Consider the following 18,353-nt stretch of genomic DNA (forward strand, 5'->3'; position numbering starts at 1 on the left):
TTATTTATGATTTCATTGACAAATATCATGAAAAATTCCTGTCAATCTGCTCTCAAAACGTTTCAAATGACTCTTTAATCTTAACACCTACCAGCTTCTGACTAATTAGAGGGTCTAATAATAAAGAGAAATGGCAGATTAGCTGCAGCTGAATTCATGATGTGACCATGAAAGGGGAAAATTACAGCAATTGGCTAAGGTAGGTGTTTGATGTGAAATAAAGTTAATCAGAAAGAATATGTGCAACTCAATGCAGTAGAATCTTCTGGCACTGGGACTGGTACTGCTGCTCAGAAGGGAAGGGTGGGAAAGAGACATGCGGTAGTGATAGGGGACTCGATAGTCAGGGAAACAGATAGGAGGTTCTGTGGCAGTGAGCATGAATCCCGGATGGTATGTTGCCTCCCAGGTGCCAGGGTCCAGGATGTCACTGATCGTGTCCACAGGATTCTTGAGAGGGAGGGAGAGCAGCCAGAAGTTGTGGTCCATGTTGGCACCAACGACATAGGTAGGAAGGGGGATGAGGTCCTGAAGAGTGAGTTCAGGGAGCTAGGCAGAAAATTGAGGAACAGGACCTCAAGGGTAGCAATCTCGGGATTGCTGCCAGTGCCATGCGATAGTGAAGGCAGGAATAGGAGGAGGTGGCAGATAAATGCGTGGCTGAGAAGCTGGTGCAGGAGGGAGGGTTTTAGATTTCTGGATCATTGGGATCTCTTCTTGGGAAGGTGGGACCTGTACAGAGAGGACGGGTTACACCCGAACCAGAAGGGGGCCAATATCCTTGCGGCGAGATTTGCTAGGGCGGTTCGGGAGGGTTTAAACTAGTTTGTGAGGGAGAAGGGAACCGGAGGAGTAGGTCAGAGGAAGAAGGGGATGGGGAAAAGTTAGATCAAACAGGTAGAGAGGCTTTGGGGAAGGAGAAGCAGAATACAGGCTATAAAAGTAGTAAGGTAGATGGACTGAAGTGTGTTTACTTAAATGCAAGAAGTGTCAGGAATAAGGGGGATGAACTGAGGGCTTGGATAAGTATGGGGGACTATGATATCGTGGCTATTACTGAGACGTGGCTGACGTCAGGAGAGGAGTGGATATTGAATATTCCTGGTTTTCGGTGTTTTAAGAGGGATAGGGAAGGGGGGAGAAGAGGAGGAGGGGTGGCGATACTGGTCAGGGACACTGTTACGGCTGTGGAAAAGATGGATGTTGTAGAAGGATCATCTCTAGAGTCCGTATGGGTGGAATTAAGGAACAAGAAAGGAGCAGTTACTCTACTAGGAGTATTCTATAAGCCCCCGGTAGCAGTAGAGATATAGAGGAGCAGATTGGCAGGCAGTGTTTGGAGAGAAGCAAAAATAACAGGGTTGTTATAATGGGAGACTTCAACTTCCCAAATATAGACTGGAACCTGCTTAGTGCCAAAGGTTTAGATGGGACGGAATTTGTTAAATGTGTCCAGGAGGGATTCCTGACGCAGTATGTTGACAGGCCAACTAGAGGGAATGCCATGTTAGATCTAGTTTTAGGAAATGAACCGGGACAGGTGAAGGATCTATTGGTGGGTAAGCATTTGGGGGACAGTGACCATTGCTCCATAACCTTTAAAATTGTCATGGACAGGGACAGGTGCAGAGAGGACAAGAGGATTTTTAATTGGGGAAGGGCGAACTATGAGGCTACAAGGAGAGAACTTGGGAGTGTAAATTGGAATGTCCTTTTTGAAGGAAAATGTACCATGGAGATGTGGTCGATGTTCAGGGATCTTCTGCAGGATGTTAGGGATAAATATGTCCCGGTGAGGCAGAGAAGGAATAGCAGGGTGAAGGAACCGTGGGTGACGAGAGAGGTGGAACAACTTTAGGGAGAAGAAGGTAGCGTACATGAGGTATAAGCAGCAAGGTTCAGACAGGGCCCGTGAGGAATATAGGGTAGCGAGGAAGGAACTTAAGAAAGGGCTGAGGAGAGCTAGAAGGGGACATGAAAAGGCGTTGGCTAGTAGGGTTAAGGAAAATCCCAAGGCCTTTTTCAAGTACGTGAAGAGTAGGAGGATGGCTAGGGTAAAGGTAGGTCCGATTAAGGACAAAGGTGGGAGAATTTGCCTGGAGGCGGCGTAAGTGGGAGAAGTTCTCAATGAGTACTTGTCTTCGGTATTCACCAGGGAGAGGGGTCTTGATGACGCGGAAGGGAGTGCTGGTAGGGGTAATGTTCTCAAGGTTGTAGATATCAAGAGAGAGGATGTGTTGAAGTTGTTAAATAATATTAAGACAGATAAATCTCTGGGGCCTGACGGGATTTTCCCCAGGCTGCTTCGAGAGGCTAGGGAGGAGATCGTTGAACCGCTGGTAAGGATCTTTGAGTCCTCGTTGTCCACGGGGATGGTGCCAGAGGATTGGAGGGTTGCGAATGTTGTCCCCTTGTTCAAAAAAGGTAATAGGGATAGGCCAGGGAATTATAGACCGGTGAGTCTCACGTCTGTGGTGGGTAAGCTGTTAGAAAGGATTCTAAGGGATAGGATTTATGAACACCTAGAGAATCATGGACTGATTAGGGACAGCCAGCATGGCTTTGTGAAGGGAAGATCTTGCCTCTCAAGCCTGATAGAGTTCTTTGAGGAGGTGACCAGGAAGATTGATGAGGGCAGTGCGGTGGATGTGGTTTACATGGATTTTAGTAAGGCGTTTGATAAGGTTCCTCATGGTAGGCTTCTTCAGAAGGTCAGAGGTCAAGGGATCCAGGGAAGCTTGGCTGTGTGGATTAGGAATTGGCTTGCATGTAGAAAGCAGAGGGTTGTGGTGGAAGGAGTGCCCTTGGATTGGAGGGCAGTGACTAGTGGTGTCCCACAGGGATTGGTTCTGGGACCTCTACTTTTTGTGATATTTATAGATGACTTAGATGAGGGGGTGGAGGGCTGGGTTAGTAAGTTTGCGGATGATACTAAGATCGGTGGTGTTGTGGATAGTGTGGAGGGCTGTCGGAGCTTGATATTGATAGGATGCAGAGCTGGGCTGACAAGTGGCAGATGGAGTTCAATCCGGAGAAGTGTGAGGTGGTACACTTTGGAAGGACAAACTCCAGGGCAGAGTACTGGGTAAATGGCAAGGTACTTGGCAGTGTGGAGGAGCAGAGGGATCTGGGGGTTCATATTCACAGTTCATTGAAAGTTGCCTCACAGGTGGAAAGAGCAGTTAAGAAAGTCAATGGGATGTTGGCTTTCATAAATCGCGGGATTGAGTTTAAGAGCCGCGAGGTGATGATGTAGCTTTACAAAACTCTAGTTAGGCCACACTTAAGAGTACTGTGTTCAGTTCTGGTCGCCTCACTATAGGAAGGATGTGGAGGCGTTGGAGAGGGTGCAGAGGAGATTTACCAGGATGCTGCCTGGATTAGAGAGTATTGAATATGAGGAGAGGCTTAAGGTGCTAGGGCTTTATTCACTGGAAAGGAGGAGGATGAGAGGAGACATGATAGAGGTATATAAAATATTGAGAGAAATAGATAGAGTAGACAGTCAGCGCCTCCTTCCCAGGGCACCAATGCTCAAGACGAGAGGGCATGGCTTTAAGGTTATGGGTGGGAGGTTCAGGGGAGATGTCAGGGGGAGGTTTTTCACCCAGAGTGTGGTTGGTGCATGGAATGCACTGCCTGGGGTGGTGGTGGAGGCAGATACATTGGACAGGTTCAAGAGCTTGTTGGATAGGCATATGGAGGAATGTGAGATGGAGGGATATGTGGGAGGAAGGGGTTAGGTAGTGTGAGGGTGGTTTGATGGACAGCGCAACATGGTGGGCCGAAGGGCTTGTTTTGTGCTGTATGGTTCTATGGTTATTTCAAAATATTATCAAACGATGAATTTGCAATTAGATTCAGATGGCTTCTGCTGAAAATTGATATAGCTGTGGGTTTACTGAAAAATTTAACAGTGCCATCTAGTGTCTTTTTATAAACGGTATTGCTTCCCTTTGCCATATCACATTTAATTTGAAAAAATGTTTATTTTGAAGCAATAAAGTGAAATTACATTTTCAGATGGGACCACTTGAATTAAAGTACAGTTGAACTCCCATTGTAAATGCCTCTCAGTCTTTGATCAGCGCTCAACAATTTAGGGGAATGAATATTTTTCTGCCTTGGCAACTTTGAAAGGTCTGACCCATTTAAAGCAATGTAAAAGCAGAGATTTACTATCAACATTCTCAGGTTTCAGCCTCTGATAGAGAATAACTAGGATGGTGAACACTTCAAATCTTACTCCAGAAAACTGATTACATAATCATGGGTGGAACTTGAGTATTGTACCAAAGGAGTATTTTGTACTGTTAGATGTACCTTCATTCAGATAAGATGTTAAGCTAAGGCCCTGTCTTGTTTTTTAATGAGAAAAGCATTATAGTTTTAGTATCCAAGCTAACATTTATCACTGATCTGACAATTGGAGCATTCCAAACAGTTATTTCATTGCTGTTTGTGGAAGTTTCTTTGGAAAGTTAGTGACTCCAACTTCACAAATTAAGCAATGTAGTTTGGAAATGGGTTGTGAAATGCAGTACATACTTGGTCTTTTTTTGAAGTGATATAAATTCATTTGCAACCGAGGGAGGCCTTCATTCAGACTAAGTGACAAAGTTTCCTAATGGAATTACCCATACGCAGTATCAAATCTTAATTGGGCAGTGCATTTTAATACTGACCCCACAAGGCAAGGAAGGAGAAATAGTCATACTGTTTTGTGATACTGAACACCTGAAATATTGAGTTCATGAGCTTTAACGCTACAGGTTCTGGTAATGTCATATTGTGATGGAAGCCGTACAAAACATGGCAAATACTTTGTGCAGGTGGAGGAGCACAAAATTAATTAGGTTGAACCCGAGGACTATAGAACAACTATCATTTGCCTTGCTGCGTAGCTGAATTGGACTGGGTATATCAACTATATCTGGGTAAATTGATACCTCACAGTGATTGTGATTGAATTATGCTGCAATGTTGCCTGCAGCCAACTTGGAGGATGTACAAGTTTACAATGCACTTGAAAGCAGAACCAAAGAACCTGGGCTTCTTTTGGGTTTTTAATGCCATCAGTCGGTATGTTGCCCACAGATATGAAATAAGATAAATCATAGCTTTTTCATATGTGTTTATTTTTCTGCTAAGTAGCATTAGGAGCATTACAACGATGACTACAACATTAATAAATTGGCTTTTAAGAACTTGAAAAATCTTGAGTTTGTGTAAAAATCCTCCATCTGTGGTTTTTTTTAAATGATAGAGCTATCCAGCAGCTATCAATGTCAGCTATAACACAGCATCTACAAAGTTATTCCTGTAGGCCAGTTAGTTTAACATCTATCTTTAGCAAGATGCAAGAGTCAATAATCAGAAGAAATTGCTAATCATTTAGGAAAGAATCTAATCAAATCAAGTCAAGATTGTTTTGCAAAAAGCAAGTTTATATTTGACAAATATACATGTTTTTTATTTTGAGGATGTAACAAGTAGAGTAGATGGGAATCTGTGAATGTGGCATATCTGAACTTTGACAGGGTGCCACAAAAAGGCTGGTACACAAATTAAGAACTCGTAATATTGGAGGAAATGTGTTGGCATAAATTGAAAATTGGTGATCAAGTTGGAGTTTAGAAATGGGGAAGGTTTGTTACAATTGTACAGAGTGGTGAGGCCACACGTAGAATATTGTGCACAACTCTGGTCCCCTTACCGAAGAATCGATATAGTAGCAGTGAAGGCAGTCCAAAAGGCATTCACCAATGTTGGGGGAATTAGGCAGGATCTAGCAAAGGTCGATTGGGTGAGCCTGTTTGAAGGGAAAGGAGCAAATGACAAGTGGGAGGCTTTTAACAGTGTGATATCCAGGAGCAGCATGTTCCTGTTAGGGTGAAGGGTAAACCGGGCAAGTTTAGGGAACCTTGGGTGATGAGAGATGTTGAGGCTCCGGTTAAGAAAAAGAAGGAAGCATACACTTTGTTTAGATCAGAGATGAGTGAATCCCTTAATGACTATAAAAAGATTAAGAATACTCTTAAGAGAAAATCAAGAGGGAAAAAAGACGGTATGAGATGCATCTGGCAGGAAAATCCTAAGAGAATCTATAGCTATATTAAGAGTAAAAGGGTGGCTCGGGAGAGAGTAGGTCCCCTTGGAGATCAGCAGGGCTGCCTATGTCTCGAGCCGCAGGAGGTTGGTAGGACTTATACTGAATATTTCTCTTCTCTTTACTGAGGAGAAAATCATGGTTTCTCAAGAGATCAGGGAAACAAGTGGAGATGTTATGGAGAAAATTCATTTTACCGGGGAGGAGGTATTTGCAGCTTTGCAGCACATTAAGGTGGATAAATTCCCAGAGTCTGACCAACTGAAACCTTGGACTTTGTGGGAGGCTAGACAAGAAATTGCGGAAGCCCTTGCAGAGATATTTGCTTCATCCATAGTCACAGGTGAAGCTTCCGAAGACTGGAAGGTGGCTAATGTTGTTCTGTTGTTTAAGAAGCATAGCAAGGATAAGCCAGGAAACTACAGGCTGGTCAGCCTGCCATCGGTAGTGGGGAAGTTAATGGAAGGAATTTTGAGGGACAGGATCTAGCAATTTGGATAGATAGTCTGATTAGGATGAGACAGCATGGCTTTGCATAGAAACCTTTTAAAGTTTTTTTTTGAAGAAGTAACCAAAAAGATAGATGAGGACAGAGCAATGAATGTTGTCTATTTGGACTTTAGCAAGACCTTCGACAAGGTCCTGCATGGTAGGCTGCTCTGGAAGGTTAGGTTGCATGGAATCCAGGGAGAGCTATTGAAATGGATTCAAAATTGTCTTGGAGGTTGGAAGCAGAGGGTGGTGGTTGAAGGTTGTTTCTCAGAATGGAGGCCGGTGACTAGTGACGTGCTACAAGAGTTGGTGTTAGGACCCTTGCTATTCATTACTTATATAAATGATTTGGATGCGAATGCACAAGGTTTGATCAGTAAGTTTGCAGATGACACAAAATTAGGAGGTGTTGTTGATAGTGAAGAAGGTTATTCTAGATTACAGGGGCATCTTGATCAGTTAGGGAGATGGGCTGAGGAATGGCAAATGGATTTCAATACAGACAAGTGTGAGATGATTCATTTTGGAAAGTCAGACCAGCATAGGACTTGTATTATGAATGCTAGGGCACTAGGGAGTGTAATGGAACAGAGCGACCTAGGAGTTGTTACGGACTCAGTGAATGTCCCTTTAAGATAGAGTTAGGTGTGTGTGTGTGTGTGTGTGGCATGCTTACGTCAACAGAAGATAAAGGACATAATGACGTTGTTGAAGAAGTCAGTCGAAGAGAGAGAGAGAAAAAGGGAGAGAGACACCAGCCTGCTAGTTTCTCTATCGATGGATGAGAAACAATAACTGTGTCTGCCATTGAAATCCATATATGGAAATTGGAAGTAATCCGGTGGAGTTCACTTTGTTGCTGACCTGTAGAAGGAAACAGGTATTTGTGTGGACGACCACGATTCGGATGCTTTTCGGGGTGAGGAAGTCACTACCAAGTAAATACTGAAGTGTCATTTGGGTTCCATCGTGGAACATTTGGATTTCGTAATTACTCTGTTCTCGACATCTACGTTTTATCTTCAGACAATGGTGGTTGTGGAAGAAGCCTTTGACAATGTTTCACCTTATGGCTTGCTGAACTGAACTTTAAGAACCATTCCTGGACTTGGAGTTTGGGACTTTGCCACACACACATGAAGAGTTTAGTTTTTGGGGTTAATGTTCAAGGTTTAACATTTTTACTTTTATTTTTCGTATTATCATAAGTAGTGATTAATAAAATAGTTTTTAACACTGAATCATGACTCAGTGTGTTTCTTTTGTTGCTGGTTTGTAACAGAGTACAAGTGCATAGTTCGTCAAAAGTAGTGTCACAGGTAGACAGGGTGGTGAAAAAGACGTTTAGCATGCTGCCCTTCATCAGTTGAATATCAATAATCATCAGTAATCATCAACATTGAGTACAGGAGTTAGGACATTATGTGGCAGTTGTAAAAGATGTTGGTGAGTTCTGTACCAATGGAGAGAAATAAACAGTCGACATTTCGAATCTCGACCTGAAAGGTTGACTCTTTATTTCTCTGCATAGATGCTGCCTGACCTGCTGAGTTCCTCCAGCATTTTGTGTGTTGCTCCAGGTTCCAGCATCTACAGAATCTCTTGTGTCTTAGAGTTCTGTGTACAGTTTTGGTCTCCCTGTTATTGACAAGATGTGGTTAAATTGGAAAGAGTGCAGAAAAGATTTACGAGGCTGTTGCCAGGACTAGCTGGCCTGAGTTACAGGGAGAGGTTGGTCAGGCTAGACGTTTACTCTTTGAACGTAGGAGAATGAGGGGTGACCTTATAGAAATGTTTAAAATTATGAGAGGCATAGATAAGGTAGAGAGTAATGGTCTATTCCCCAGGGTAGGGGAATCCAAACCTAGGGGGCATAAATTTAGGGTAAGGGGGAAAGTTTTATAAGGGACCTGAGGGGCAACTTGTTCATGCAGAGGTTGGCGAGTATATGGAACAAGCTGCCAGAAGAAGTGGTTGAAGCAGGTACAATAGTATAATTTAAGAAGCACTTGGATAGATACAAGGAGGGGCAGGGCTTAGAGGGATATGGACCGAACGCAGGAAATTGAGACTAGCTGTGTGGGCACCATGGTTGGCTTTTTGGGCTGAAGGGCCTGTATCCATGCTGTATTGCTCTATAACTCTGACCAGGACATTGTCCTGTGAAGAGAGGCTAAATGGGTAGGTCTGGAGATGGTAAGAATGAGGAGTAATCTTGCTGAACCATGCAAGAAGCTGAGGGGGCTTGACGGTGTAGATGTTGTTGTGACTGTAATCTTAGTCACCGGAGGGAGACTGAAGCTGGTGATATAAAAACCTTTATTCATCACGACAAGCAGGCATGCTCCTGAGGACCCTCTTGGTAGAGTCTCCCAAATTCAAAGCTCTTCACATTTTTCTACCCTTAAGATCAAAGGTAACAGCAGGTGATTCAATAACATTTCAATAGCTGCAATGACATTGTTTACTTCAATATTTTTGAGTGTGACAATGCTTCCATTGAGTTACATATATACAAGGAGGGACATCTCTGAATGTTGAGACATATTTGCTGGGACAAAGTAATTCACGCGGATGGTCTAAATCTTCTGAGGACAGAGAACCCAGACACCCAACGTTACTGTTGTGAGGGCTGACTCTGAGTACAGAAGTATCCCAACTATCGACAAAGCAAATAAGCCTAGGACCATGTTGGACGTGCTAAGTGATGATATCAATCTGGTCTGCAAACTTCCTTGGTTACAGTGGTGCAAAATAACTTAGCCATAGTTGCCTGGTTTGAAGTAGGAAAATTAACATAACCCCACCGTCTTATGTTTGGCTGATGCATAGGAGAATGTTTCATGGTTACTTCACTTTGCAAACCACAGCTCTTGAGGTGCCAACCCCCTGCTGTGGGCCAGTAGCCTGTGCTCTGTAGACGGGACTGTTTGTTTACTAAGCTGTATTTTTTAACTTCAAACTGATTACTGCTTACAACTTACATTAAGAACTGAAGAGTGGTTCTTGTTTGAATTTATAATTGCTATATTCACATAATTTCATAACTCATGAATCCCTAACAGATGTCAAGATGTTCTCACTAGAGGGGGAATCTTTAAGGAGGGAACATAATTTCAAGGGGTTGGTCATTTAAAACCAAGGATGGTGAATCTCTGGAATTGTTTATTCTTTATTTGTCATTGTACTGTTGCAACAACAACACAACGAGATTACGATGGCACTCCCTTGCCTAATAAAAAAACCAAAACAGTAAATTGATAAGAGCAATTATAACTTATAAAATAAAACAAACATACTTACACAAATATAAAGTAGAAAAAAAGGCAGTGTGCGAATGAACCATGATGATAATAATAATGACAATCAACAACATATCAATATATTAAATAACACCATGATGAGTCCAGCTGGTAAAGAGGGGAAGACATAGTATGTGTATATATGTATGTATAGGAGGTGTCAGTCCATGTTCAACAATTTAACAGCTTTAGGAAAAAAGCTGTGTTTCAGTCTTGTAGTATGTGCATGTATTGTCCTGTATCGCCTACCAGAGGGGAGTAGTTTAAAAAGGTAGTGAACAGGGTGAGCTGGTTCTCGAATGATGTTTAAAGCCCTGCTCCAACATCGAGCCTGATAGATGTCCTCCATCGCTGGTAACTGAGTCCCAATAATGTTTTGGGCCGTCTTGATAACCCTCTGCAAAGCCTTCTGCTCCTTCGTAGTCCAGCTGGCATACCAAGCAGTAATGCTGTATGTCAGGATGCTTTCCACTGCACACCGGTAGAAGTTCACCAGAATGTTCTGAGACAGTCTGGCTCTCCTCAATTTCCTCAAAAAATAGAGTCATTGCTGTGCCTTCCTAATAACAGCTGAAGTATGTATTGCCCAGGAAAAGTCCTCGGTGATGTATGCCCCCAGGAACTTAAAACTGGAGACTCTCTCCACAGCCTCGCCACCAATGAACACTGGACCAAGATCTATCTTCCTTGACTTCCTGAAATCCACCACAATCTCTTTAGTCTTTTGGGTGTTAAGAATGAGATTGTTGGCGGAACACCAGGCTGTCAGGTTTTGTACCTCATCCCTGTATGCCAATTGTGGAGTTGTGGAATTGTGGAGGCTAGCTCATTAGAAGTTTTTAAAGTAGAAGCTGATAAATTTTTGACAGATTGAGGGCCACGGGGATCTGTAACTGAGGAGTTGAGAACTGGGATAGATCAACTGTGATCTTATTGAATGGCTGGGCAGGCTTGAGGGGCCAGGTGGATTATCCTATTTTCTTGTGTTCCCATGTTATTTCTCATTGTTTTCACCTTGTACTGCATTTCTTGGTTCAGGATCTTTGATGGTACTGCTTTCTTAAATACCCATTCTTTGAAAAGTTGTCATAGTGATTTTGTTTTGTTGGTATTATCAAGTATCTTTGTGGAATCCACAAAATGTAGTCCAGCTCGTTACTGTCATTATTTGTCTTGCTCATTAATATTACAAAGAATAAAAGTATGGTCAATCAAAAATTTATTTTGAGGAAGGTCATCTTGCTATTTTTATAGCCTGTCAATGACTAAGCCGACTATTGAAGATAAAGGCCTGCAAGTTTTTCCCCAGGTTGATGTAGTAATTAAATACCATTAGTGTATTGGTATTTGTCATGACTTTTGCCACCATTATTGTCCAAGCTTTTAGTATTGTTTCCGTCCAACAAAGGATAGCAGTTCACTTGTTCATCTCCATCTTTCAGTAATTCTAATGCTCCACAGATGATATTTTCCAACTAGTCATGGCAGATCTTAACATGTGTTGATAGAAGAGCTAATTCATAGGTAAATGGAAATACACTCTAGAGGGATTAGTTTGCAGGGCATTGGGGAAAACGGAGGTGATACTGAGATAATTTGACACTTTTTTATACAAATGCAAAGCATTAAGATAATTTTAGCATTTTTAAACACTATTTACTGTAGCTCTTCACGGCCACATTTTTAAAGAGCCAATGTTATATTGACAGACTGCTAATAATAAGCAAGACCTTTCTCAAGTTAAAGAAAATTAATTTTTTGGCTGCTGCCAAACTCCCCATACTATTGCTTACAACTTCATCCTTTCCCCTTCATTTGGGTTTAACTAAACTGTATGTATCCTCATTATCTCAACTACAATTATACTGAACTATAAGCCATGATTTATTTTAACAAAATTTACATCTTTGCTATCTTCACAAAGTACACCTAAATCTTAAACTTTACATGATCTCTTTTGTTTTTTGTGGTAGTTTTGCAATATTTACTAAGTTCTGGGTAAGTGTATAGGTGGATTGATCCAAAGAGAGAATGCAGTGAGGCCCCTGCGCCAGGTGGATTTAATTATTACTCTGATTACATTACAAAGGAAATATATGAGTTACTTGGAAGTAGAACTTTATAAAATGTTAAAACCTTAAAGAAACAACATTAGGATTACAGACTAGATGGTGACCCAGTTCATTGTACAAATGAAGTGGAGCACATCAGAAATTTCCTCCAGCTTATACTTTGCCTCATTGTTTTACTGGTAGCCAAAATGCTGTTGTAAAGTTCTTTGTTTTATTAAACATATGTAGCCTGAAGGCAAATAGGAGAACTGGTTGTGGGCTAACCTAGATAGAGTTATGCTAAGAATTAATAATGAACTGGATAATTTGTCAGATTTGTTCTCATGTTCAGCAGTTAGGCAGGCTAACTCAAAGCAGCATCAAGTTTTGAGAAACACAGCTTTAATCATCATGGTACAAGGATACTTTTATTTCAATATATAATATACTCTTTGGAAATACTTTTTTTTAAACTGGTATATCATGTACCATCTCTATTTGATAATTGTATTCTATAAATGTTAACTCTTAAAGCCATATATTTTTGAGCTAGAGATATGGTACTACCTAGCTGTTGTGATTTTTTTTTTGAATAGCTGGCAGGAAGGAGTTACAATCAAGAAATTGTGAAAGGATTTTAAATATGCCAGAATTTATTTTCCTTAAGCTCATAGGATATTTGTCCATTCCCTATTGCATAATTCTTTTTCGAGCAAAAAAGCAGAGAAGCTGTGCTGTATACTTGTGTCTGCGGGGAAAAGAAAACTTCTAAATTAAGCTTTTCATCTGCATTAAACAAAAAGCACGTGCAATAATAGTTCAGTACTTTGACTTGTAATTTGTATTAGTTTCAATCTTGTGAAAGTTTAGTCTTTAGGGACAGCCAATTACTTTTATGATTTTCTTTTTCTCCCTTAGGATAAGCTGGACATGTATCTATGCTAGATTTTCTCATGTCTTGAAATCAAACTCTAATGCTAAGGTAGAAAATAAAACAGGCACTGTTTAATTATGATTCCATAAAACTAGCTTAAAGATGTTCATTTATTTGTATTCAATCTGGTGCAAAGAATTGCCTTTTGTTTTAATGATCTTCAAAATCCTTAAAGTAGTGAGCAGTATTTTAAAAATATTCTGTGGACAATGTCTGCAGGGAGAAGGAGCACAGCCTGGTGGTCTGATTTATCAAAGTGTGGGTGGGGGATGGCTTGGTAGGCACCTTTGGTTGTTTAGCAATAGTCAAGGGTGTTTGGGCCCCTGGTGGGACAGGAGACATGCTGGTAATATTTTGGTAGCACACTCTTGAAGTTGGCCTGGTTGAAGTCACCAGCAATGATGAAAAGGACCTCAGGGTATCGCATTTTAAGGCTGTTGACCAAGGAGTATAGCTCATTAAGTGTAGGCTTCACAGATGTAGATTGCCGTCAGGATAGCTGAAGTGAACTCCCATGGCAGGTAGTATGGGCGGCACTTCACAATTAGGTATTCCAAGTCGAGTGAACAGGAACTCGCCAGAACAGTCATGTCCGAGCACCACGAGGAATTGATTAGGAAGCAGACCCCTCTGCCTTTAACTTTTCCCGAGGATGCCATACAGTCCATCTGGTCGATTGAGAAGCCTTCAGATTGTATGGCGCAGTCAGGTAAGACAGAGCACACAGCAGTCCCTCAGTTCTCTTTGATAGGTCTGTCTTGCTTTTAGTTCATCAGCTTTGTTCTCAATGGCCTTGACGTTAGCTAGAAGTATGCTGGGTGGGGGGGGACTCGAACCCACACTGTTTCAATCTCACCTGCGGCCCAGCCCTCTTACTATGCTTCTGGAGTAGGTGGCTGCCTCTGGTCAGTCCTGGGAAGACCTGGGGTGGATTCAGGCAGTTGGTAAGCTAAGTTATTGTTCCCATACAGTCTGAAGGTCTTGGAGGAGTGGGCTGCTCCAACAGGTAAGTGGGGGTGTCTAGGGGCCCTGGCATCTGGTGCCCCCACAGGTCAGGTGTTTGGTTGGGTCAGGTCTTGGCCCCTGCTGCCTGGGTGGGTCGGGGCTCAGGACTCGGCCCCTGTTCCCTCTGTGATTTGGGTGTCAGGTCGGGCCTCGGGACTTGGCCCCTGCTGCCTCCATGGGTCAGGCCTTGCCTTGAGTCAGGCCCCAGGCCTCGGTCCCTGCTGCCTCCGTGGGTCGGGCTCCAGGTAGGTTGAGGCTTGGTGGATCAGTGTTGGGTACTCCTTCTGGTCGGGTCTTCACTCCAGTAGGTTCTCGGCACTGGATCTCCTGGAGGTGAGTCTCGGTGGCAGGGGCTTCGTGGGGTTGGCTCTCCACCCTGCACCGGCTTCCACGTGGACGGGCCTGTCCTAGGCTTCATTGGTCATTTCCATGTGGGTCTGGTCAGTTGATCAGTTGCTCCTGGAGGTCGGAAGATTGCCAGACCTGTAAATAATTTAAAAGACATTATTGGTAATTCTTAAAGACATTAAATTTAGATTGAAACTAGTAGAACAATTATAATAGAATAATGAGTAGATCTGCAGAGAGCAGCTTGCAGTGAGTTGCCACACCAGGTCTAAATCCCGCCACGCCAGGTCTAAATCCCACCACGCCACATCATCCCATGCCAGGTCTCATCTTGCACAGGATCTGGGAGGTCATTTTCCTGGCTTAATACTGGGGATTTCTAGCAGTTCTGATCTCTGCTGCTTGAGGCCATGGGGAGACCCATGTTGGTGTCTACAAAGTAATCTTCCTTTCGGTAGCATGTATGAATGCTGAATACATGTACACTTATTAAAATAGTGGTATATATCCATGGTATTATGGCAGTTTGAATCAGAAGCAGGTTTATTATCACTGACATATGTCATTAAATTTGTTTTGTGGCAGCATTACAGTGCAAGACAAAGACATAAAAATTACAAGTTACAAAAATAGTGTAAAAGAGGAATAACTAGGTAGTGTTCATGAAATGTTCAGAAATCTGATGCTGGAGGGGAAGAAGCTGTTCCTGAAACATTGACAATGGTAGTAACATGAAGAGGGCATGGCCTGGGTGGTGAGGGTCCTTAATGATGGATGTCACCGCCTTGAGACACCACCTCTTGAAGATGTCCTCTATGGTGGGTAGGGTTGTGCATGTGATGGAGCTGGCTGAGTCTATAACCTTCTGCAGCCTCTTTCGATCCTGCACATTGGAGCCTCCATACCAGGCGTTGATGCAACCAGTCAGAATGCTCTTCACTGTATATCTGTAGAAATTTGTTGGAGTCTTTGGTACTAAATCTCCTCAAACTCTGAATGAAGTAGAGGTATACTGTATTTATATATAAATATATACTTGTACAAGATATCTTTATTAGTAACGTACATTGAAACACACTGAAATGCATCTTTTGCATAAGAGTGTTCTGGGGGCAGCCTATAAGTGTCACCACACTTCCGGCGCCAACGTAGCATGCCCATAACTTCCTAACCCGTATGTCTTTAAAATGTGAGAGGAAACTAGAGCACCCAGAGGAAACTCACGCAGACACGGGAAGAACGTACAAAGTCCTTACAGACAGTGGCCAGAATTGAACCTGGGTCGCTGGCGCTGTAATAACATTATGCTAACTGCTACACTACCATGCAGGGCTATGCCTTAAATATATTTAAAATAACTGCAATTCTTCATGAATATCATAATTTGTGACTGTTAGTTTAAATTTCCAGTAGTAGTAATGCATCTCAATTAGTGTGTAAATTTTTCTTAGCTTTGGGCAAGACTTGCAACAATATTTCAGATGCCTTTGCCCCACTTCCCACCCCTCAAACTACAGAATACTTTCCATCAAACTATTCCCTCTTACTTCCATTGTGTATTTTTAGTTTTAATAGTATTGCAGGCATCAGAGTATGAACTTTTTGTTTACTTCACTATTTATCGTCCAGCTAATTAGCACTTAAAAACTTTTCCTTAAGAAACAGACATTTGAATTTGGGCTTTATCTTTCAGGTAAAATAAAATTTAACTCAGATACTATTGCTAGAACAAAGCAGCCAGCATTTATTCATTTTCTTATTTGTTGATCAGTTGTACTTGATCACACTTATATTGTTTCAAGTAGGAATATTTTAGCTTTGATTCTAATAATCATTGGGCTATGATTCAAACTTGGTTTTATTCCGAGTTTTGTGATGTGCTACCTGCTTATACTTAGACCCACTGAATCTCATTTCCGTATGAAGTTAGGAATTTTTTTCATTTTTATTTTTGTTTTTTTTTCCATTGGGGAGAGGGAGATGATGGTTAAAAACTGCAAAATAACAGTTGTTCTTATTTCTTATGATCTCTTATCTCCACTCCCCACCAAACCTCTTTTTTTTCTGAAACCCTGTCCAAAATTGAAACTTAGTACTTTTCCAGCTGGATCTAGCCACAAACACCCTGGTACCTATTTCCTGGCACTTGAGTACTGAACCGTTTTCTATGATTCCTGGACCTTGGGATAATATTCAAAATATTAGCATGCCTTGGGGATGCAGACCAGTAAGATGGAGGATTTGCAAAAGGGATCTTGGAAAGCATAGGATGAGGAAAACTGAGAAGAGATCTTGTGTTCTGCTGTTAGATCATATACTCTGCTTGCCATAGTCTTGTTTTCTGCTCCCACATTTCTTGGTGGTTGTCTGTTGTCTACAATACATGTTTCTACTTCAAGTTCCTGACTCATTCCAACACTAATCAGTTCTTGAGAACATTCTCCAAACATTTCCACACCTCAGTCCTTCTGGAGCCTGAATACGACTCCCAGATCCTACAAATACCCCAACATTAGTCAAAAAAGTACGAAGGAAGTAGTACTTTTAGTTTAGTAAAGTTTAGTGGTACTACTTTTAGTTATGCTCATATGAAACATACTGTTCAGCTATATCATTAAAACACTTATTTTGTGCATTAAAATTTCATTAAAAATGGCTGGTAAAGATAATTGAGTTATTTTGAGTATTATAGTTGATCAATGTTTCATTCATTTTGTGACATAAAATATTCATTGTGATAAGGGGGTTAATGATTTTCGAGTTAATAAATTATTAGCATGTTTAACTATGTATAACATTAAAAATCTATCAGCAGCATTTTAATTTCATTAAATCAAAATCAAATACAACCAGTACTGTATTTGAACCATAATGCCAAATGTTAACACTTGAAATGGAAATGTTTGAATTATCACCTTCATTAAACATGTATTTCTTAAACTAGTACATATCAATAATTGAACATACAGTATATACAGAATTATGCACGTGCTATTAATGCATCTCTTTCATTTCTTAGATATGAGCATAACTTACTAAGGATCTCTTCTCCAAACAAAGCACTTGTGAAGACTGGCCTTCACTCTACAATTTTTCACTGACATATCCTGCATTGAATCATGATCAGAATTAGAGCTTTGAGATTTCCAGATAAAAATGAAGGAATGTGTAGAATATTACTTCAACAATTTCCACACAATGTCTTTGAAGGATATCACAAATGCAAATGTACTTAATCTGGCACAAGGTTAATTGTAAAACAAAGTTTAAACAGCCCATACAGGTTAATGAAAGCAAAGAATCTGTCACCAAGATTGGAATGCAGAACAGGAATTTTGTTTTTGAAACTCTTCGTAGATTTTTTTTGTTGAAAGTTGGCTAGTTTGAAATCTCCTTAATTTAAAAGATTGTAAAGGAAACTCCATGTTAATTTTTAAACATGTTTAAAATATGCAATTGCATTTCAAATATAATTTAAAATGTTGGATAATGTATCCGTTATACCTTGAAATCTTGTGTTATTTGTACATTGTTTGAAAACAAAATGTGTACAATCCAAAGTAGATTTTAATTTAGTCTATTGAAATAAAAGTTGTGTTATGCCATGGAAAAAAGTTAACTAATAGTTCTTGTGTTGAAAAATAACTGATAGTTAAGCATAAACCATAAGTTATAGACACAAAGCATCCTGAATTGGTCAGAAAATAACAAGCCTGCAAGTCTAGCCTTTATATCACGGTTTGTATCAGTGCTTTTAATTTTGAGTGTACATGACCCTTGGAGGCCACTTGAAGTTGGCAGGAGCTTAATGCAGAAAGTGGTCAATTAACATTTAGACTCCACTGCAAAGAATTGCTATTCTTTTGATTCTGAATCTTTAATATTGGACTTCAAGTATATTGTAACTAATTTAGATAATTATCACCAGTTCCTACTCCTATCTATCCAGTAAGCTTTTGGAATTTATTTGAAAGTGATTTATAGGCGATACCCTGCGTTATAAAGGGGGTTACATTCCTAGAAAACTGTCTGTATCACAATTTTCCATAACACAAAACCCTATTTCCCATTGAATCTCATGTTATAATTAGAGATGTGTTCCCATGGTATGT

General features: G+C 41.0%; 1 protein-coding gene across 6 annotated transcripts in view; it reads left to right on the forward strand.

Moving 5' to 3' along the window:
- The window catches only part of LOC127574876 (tudor domain-containing protein 15-like), a 105,708-nt gene extending 88,309 nt beyond the window's left edge, over positions 1-17,399 (forward strand). For 5 of the 6 annotated variants that reach the window (XM_052024344.1, XM_052024343.1, XM_052024345.1 and 2 more), the window contains one exon: positions 17,261-17,397. The gene's annotated coding sequence lies outside the window, so the exon portion shown is untranslated. Of the gene's footprint in view, positions 1-17,260 lie in introns of all 6 variants that reach the window. The other variant, XR_007956968.1, reaches the window with a different exon arrangement.
- The last annotated feature ends 954 nt before the right edge of the window (positions 17,400-18,353 follow it).

This window comes from Pristis pectinata, chromosome 10, assembly GCF_009764475.1.
Source record: "Pristis pectinata isolate sPriPec2 chromosome 10, sPriPec2.1.pri, whole genome shotgun sequence".
Lineage (NCBI taxonomy): Eukaryota > Metazoa > Chordata > Chondrichthyes > Rhinopristiformes > Pristidae > Pristis > Pristis pectinata.